This window comes from Leptonychotes weddellii, unplaced genomic scaffold (assembly GCF_054177405.1).
Source record: "Leptonychotes weddellii isolate Sample4059 unplaced genomic scaffold, ASM5417740v2 HiC_scaffold_6419, whole genome shotgun sequence".
NCBI lineage: Eukaryota > Metazoa > Chordata > Mammalia > Carnivora > Phocidae > Leptonychotes > Leptonychotes weddellii.
This window is the reverse complement of record NW_028033077.1, coordinates 3,360-9,463: the sequence shown is the minus strand read 5'-3', so window position 1 is coordinate 9,463 and position 6,104 is coordinate 3,360. Positions and strand designations below refer to the sequence as shown.

The 6,104-nt window shown below is 59.3% G+C and overlaps 1 non-coding gene across 2 annotated transcripts; it reads right to left on the bottom strand.

The window, feature by feature from the left end:
- Positions 1-269: 269 nt before the first annotated feature.
- Positions 270-3,045, bottom strand: LOC102749157 (uncharacterized). Of its 2 annotated transcripts, none has more exons than XR_014142553.1 (3): positions 1,465-1,881; positions 865-931; positions 270-386 (listed from the first exon to the last, which is right to left on the bottom strand). It is a non-coding gene; the product is annotated as an uncharacterized LOC102749157 (transcript). The 2 variants fall into 2 exon arrangements; XR_014142552.1 differs by lacking the exon at positions 865-931 and adding an exon at positions 1,892-3,045 and having other exon boundaries at positions 276-386; positions 1,465-1,583.
- Between the last annotated feature and the right edge of the window lie 3,059 nt (positions 3,046-6,104).

Sequence of the window (6,104 nt, the reverse complement as noted above, 5' to 3'; positions counted from 1 at the left end):
CTTGCTGGAGGGCATGCAGGGGTGAGCAGGAGGTGCTGCAGGCACAGGCCTGTGCGTGGGGGGGGTGGGAGCCCCCCCGCAAAGCCTCCGGGGCACCTGCGACCTGTGCCCCTTGGTCCCTAGTGGAGAGCCCGGCAGTGCCAGTGGGTTCCGTGTGGAGGCAGTGGGCCCCAGAAAGGCCGGATGGATGGCTGTGCAGGGCCGTGTGCCCTCAGTGTGGGGGTGCGGCTCCCGGGGGGTGGCACGGACACACTGTGGGTGGCACTCACCCTTCTTTAACTTTTCCTTGTCGTCTGTTTCGGGCTTGGTGGCCATGACCTCAAAAAGGGTCTTGAGAATACTCCTCAGGTCGCTGGCATAGTTTGTCTGCAGCTGGTCAGCCACCCCTGAGAGAGGAGGACGAAGGGAGGGCAGGTCAGGCCAAGCAGCTGCAGGGGCTCGGGGCTGCCAGCTGGGTGACCCCAGCCAGAGCTCACGGCCCAGGACTGACGCATCCTCGGGTGGCTCAGGGCAAAAGGGGGCCGCCCAGCCCCTGGGCCACAGTTTGGCCAAAGTCAAGGCTCAGGAGTCCAGGGAAGGCTGGTGGTGGGAGTGACCACACGGACAGCCCCCTCCCTGGCAGGAAAGCACCCCCCCCACCCTCCCTGCAGAGGTGGAAAGCGATGCTGGGTTAGCTCTTTGGGGGCGGACCTGGCTGCCACATGCAGCAAAGTGAGGGAGAAGCTGCGGGCATCCCACTGGAATGGGAGCCCAGTGACCCGTCCCAGTCAGCGCTGCAGTCAGCGCTTCTAGAGGATTCTCCATGCACCGTCAATGCCCCGAGCACCTGCTGGGCATGGCATCCCTCCAACCCCCGACACAAACCTGTGCAAACTGGAGCTCAGAGTCGCCCGAGGTCCTCCTGGTCCCACCTGGCCTGGCTCGGCACTGCCTGTGGGGCCCTCGCCCCCCCAACATGACCCTGATTCTGCAGGACCGCCAGGCCACGGGTCGCACTCCCGCCAAGCAGGCCGGCTGGAGCCCATCCCTCAAAGGTGGGGGTGAGAAGGACATGCGGGAGGCAGGGAAGGGGGCTGCAGTGCACACTTTTATACACAGAACTAAAGAAAAGCTCACAGGCCTCTGAACCCCCCAGGGGGTGGGGGACAAAACAGGCAGCTCCCTGTCCTCCCCTCCCCCACTGTGTAGCCATCCCCAGAAAGGGAGACAAAACTAGGCAGGGTACACTAAAGTCTGAACCACAAACTGAGCAGAACCTCCCTGTGTGGGTGGCCGAGGCCCCCGTGGGAGCCGTGGGTTCCCCAATCCCAGCTGAGGAACCTGCTGAGAAATTAAGCCCTCCTCTCCGCCCCTGGGCTGGAGATGAAGAAATGACGGTGGGGAAGCCCCCGGACTCCCGGGGCCTGGCATCGCCCGCATCCCGCCCTCCGCCCGGCGCCGCCTGCCCCAGGCCCAGCTGGGCACCTGAAATGCAGACAAACAGGCGGTGGATGAGGTCATGGCTGCCATGGAACCTGGACCGGATCTTCTCTCTTGTGGCCGAGGGGGCGGTCTCCAGCCTGGCCTGGTCTGTGGAGCCGCTGCTAGAGGAAGGAAATACGGGGTGCATGGGTGGGGGGGCAGCCAGGGGCTGCTGGAGCCTGAAAGCCCACGAGTGAGAAGAAAACTCTCTCTGTCCTGGAGCCAAGCTGCCCGGACTCAGAACCGAGCCACACGCGGGCCCTGATGAGGCCGCCGCACAGCCCGGCTTCTGACCCAGCCCCTGCCCCATCCACCACAGTTCACGCTCAACTCCTGCCCTTTCCTGCTGCACACTCAGGCCAGGCTGCCCTTCTCACCCTCCCAGATTAACCTTATCTATTGGCTTCCTCCAACGGAGGAGTCAACTCACCTACTTACTCCCTACGCAGTGGGGTGAACAGTGGACCCCCAAAGATGGGCCCAAGCCTGGACCCCTAGAACCTGCAAATGTGACTTATTTGTGTAAAGGGTCTTTGCAGCTAGAGAGGAGAAAGTCGTCTTGGATTACTGGATGGCCCTAACCCAGTGACAGGTGTCCTTCTGAGAGGAGGAGCAGCAGGACAGGGTGTAGACGTGGGGGGCGCCCGCAGCCCCCGGGAGCTGGACAAGGCAGGAAGGACCCTGGATGAGGGGGGTGGCCCTGCCAGATTTCGGACTTCTGGCCTCCCTACAGTGAGGGGGTAACTTCCTGTCGTTTTAAGCCCCCACGTGTGGGACTCTGTCACGGAGACGGGGGTCCTGCCCCCACACACACCTCCCTTCTGCCCTGTGGCTGCGAGGGCCCAGCAGGGGCACGTCCAAGTCCTACATCACTCCCCTCCTTTCTTCTCTCATTTTCCCTTCCAGCTTTCCCCCTGACGTTTAACTTATGCTCTCCCTGTGGTTTCATGGATGCAAGCCTTTTATCTGTCTGGAAATATTCATCATAATTTTTAAAACGTGGCCAACGGCTGCCTGCACCATCTCCTTTTCCTTCCAGGGAGGGAGTTGGTCTGCTTTCCATGCCAGAGGCCTGCCTCAGCGCACACGGCGTCCCAGGCTGTCTGTCCGCACTCCGAGGGAGGCACGGCTGGGCCCCAGTGGGCTGGGCCACAACTTCAGAAGGAAAACGTGGCACCATCGGCGTGAAAGAGGAGCTGCCCACACAACACGCATGTGGCCCACAGACGTGGCTGGATCTTCACGGTGGCCCTGGTGGCTCAGTGGTCACACAGGGGCCGAGTTGACAGAGGTGGAGGGGAACCGGTCACCGCTCCTCACGTGCCATGTGGGTCCCTGACACACGGCAGAAAAACGCGCAGAACTGCCGAGTCTTAGGCAGGGGTACGCCCCCGATGGGGGACCACTGAGAAGCACAAAGATGTGACAGCCCCGGCCGGTGCAGAGGGAGGCTGGGCTGACCGGGCCCCAGGGCTCCACGGACCCCCTTCCTCCAGCCAAGGGCGTGCATGGGCTGCACTTTGCCGGTGCACTCTAACGCAATGAACATTCGCTTCGGAGCATTTATGGTTTCGCCGGAGCTTGGAGCAGCCAGGGCCGGTGGGCAGCGGGCTGGGCGTGCCCATGCTCTGCTGGGACCTGTATGATGAGCCACGGCTCTCTCCTGCTGAGCCGCACGGTTTCCACTGAGAATGGAGGGGGGGGCCTGGCTGCCCCCAGCTCCCGTCCCTGCCCCGGGAGCCACGTAGGCGAAGGAGGTGGGGACTTCACTGTTGGCCATGTCCACCGCCACTCAGGATCCCCAGTATCAGTGACAGCTCTACCCAGAAGACTGGGGAGCAGGGACCCAAACAAATACCGTTCACAAATGTTCAGAGCAGCACTATTCTCGAGAGCCACAAGGTGGGCGCAATCCAAGCGTCCATCGGTGGATGAGCAGGCCAACATCCGTGGTCCATCCACGCAGGGGAATACTATTCAGCCGTAGAAGGAGGTTGTGCGTGCGCTGCAACAAGGCGGAAGCGGGAAGACACGAGGCTGTGACCCAGCGACTCACGAAAGGTCACATAGTGTGTGACTCCGTTTATGTGCAATGTCTAGAGGCGGCAGATCTATGAGACGGGAAGGCGGGGCTGGCGGCGGGGAGACGGGGAGCGACTGCTCGAGGACATGGGTTTCTTTAAGGGGTGACAAAAATGTGTGCGTAGCTGCGATCACACTAAAACCCACTCAAGTGCACACTTAAAAAAATAAAGGAATGCTTTTCTTGTAATCATCTAGCAAACTCATATTCAAGAAATAGCTCATAAACTGAATGTCCATCAACAGTGGGTTGGCTCAACAAGTTAGGTCTCATCCATACAATTTCCACTTAGTAGAAGGATCGTCAGATGCTAGAAATGTTAACATACTGAATGAAAAGGCAGTATTATAAAATTAGACATCTCACATGTACCTAGTGAGACATGGGGAAAGATCATCTAGGCATTAATATCACATTTATCTGAATAGCGGGACTATGGATAAATTAGTCTTTTCCCAAGTGTCTTCTGTGAGCAAGTATTACTTTTGTGATTTTGAGGAGAAAGGCAGAGCTTCTGGCAGCAGATGGCACCACAGCCCTGCCTGTGGTGGGAAGTCCGTCTCTGGGTGCAGGTAGGAGCGGCTCTGGGGGTGCCCCTGGGGTTCAGCCCTGCAGCCCCAGCCCCACAGCTCAATGCCCCGGAGGCTGGGATGTCTTCCTGGACACTGTGGCGCAGCGGCCCGCACACCGAAACTTTGACGCCACAGACAGTTGAGGCCATGGAGCCTGAGACTCTGGCCGAGTGGGGGTCGGGAGGTCAGCGGAGAGAGAGACACAAAACTCCAAAGACACGGATCCTAGGCAGAAAGACGGCTTCGAAGGGCTGAGGGGAACAAAAGAACAGACCACCGGAGCTAGAAGCTGGGATCTCAGCTGGGACCTGAGCCCCGGTCTTGTCTGGGTCTGCCCGGCCCCTAGGGCCCACAAGGATGGCCATTGTCTGGGCACTGCCCAGGGCCACCCCTTTGGAAGGGTGTTGATTGTTCACAGGCAGTCGCTAGACAGACTGCTGGCCAATGGCGGGCACTGGACCCTCTGTGGACAGAGGGGCACTCACATCTATAGGGAGGCCCCTGTTTCCCCATGCACCAGTCTCTGCCAGGGCCTGCCCCTTCCCCTGCACCGCCCAGCCAGCAGGCTGACAGCTTGGGGACTGTGTTCAGAGGCCAGGCCCCAGGGCTCCTGCAGAGCCCTGCCTAGCTCGGCATGACTCATGGAGGCAGGACTCACCCTTGGCCTCAGAGGAGCCCAGCACTCAGGATTTGCCAGGCCTAAACTCCCCTGGACATGCCAGGGGCCACCCCAAGTGCTGCGGCTCCTACCGAGGTTACCGAAGGCCCAGGACAAAGAATCTTTTCAAACAAAAGTCAGAACTTGTCTCTCCTCTGTTGCAACCTTCTACCCCTGCTTTCCAGTTAGTCCAGGTAAAAGCAAAAATCCTTACCGAAGGTTATAGGGCCTGGCATAGTCTGGACCTCTCTCTGTCAACTTCCCCTCCCACACCCTCCACTTACTTATGCTTCTCAGACTTCCTCCTTGCTGTCTCAGAGAAGCCAAACATGCTATTGGCCACAGGGCCTTTGCACAGATGTCACTGGGCCCAGAATGCTCTTTCTCTGGATAGACCCAGACGCCTCTGTTTGTTATGCTCCATTGGAAGACCTTTCCTTGACCACAAACAGAACCACCACCACCCACCCCCCGCCACCGCCCTGCCAACTGCTCTCTTCCTGCCCTTACCCTGCATTGTGCAACTTGGGACACTCAGCACTCTGCCTTGGCATGTGTGTGCTGACTCTGTCTTACTCTGGGAGAATGCAACTTCTCTTCTGTTCATTGCTGTATGCCCAGCATCAAAGGCAGCCCCCCCTGCCCCACCCCTCACCAACCTCCCAATCTATAACTGTTGAACAAAGAGTTTGAATTCATTAGACACAGGGGAGAACGAGACGTGGGCTCTCTGTGGGAATAAATGCTCTCTCTGTGTCTGGAACGCTAGATGGGATTCAGGAAAAGGAGCCACCAGCAGAGCCTTCTCATACCTCACAGCTTCGGAATGCTGTCTGCTTCCTCCCCCATGAAGGTGCATCTGATGCAACAGCTCTGCTGGGAGGAGTGGGAGAGGCCCCGAAAGACGTGTCCACCCGAAACCCCCAGGACCTGCGACTGGACTGTCCAGGCAGGCTCTAACTCCAACAACGAGGATCCTTCTAAGAAGAGCAGAGGAGACACACAAAGAGGCTGGGTGTGGATGGAGGAGAGACCGAGGGATGTGGCCATACGCCCCAGAATGCTGGGAGCCCCAGGAGCCCGGACAGCCAGAAAGGCCCCTCCCCGGGGGCTCCAGAGGGAGCATGGCCCTTGATTTTGGACTTTCGGCCTCCTGAGCTGGGACGTTCCTGTTGTTTGAAGCCCTGCGTGCGACAGTTTGCTCCTGCTGCCTGGGAAGCGGATCTGGGCACAGAACCCACGACCCAACCCCAGGTCCATCTCTCACCTGCTGGGCCCAGGAAACTGTTCCTCAGGGACAGAATGCACAGTAGAATCTCACCAATGGGTC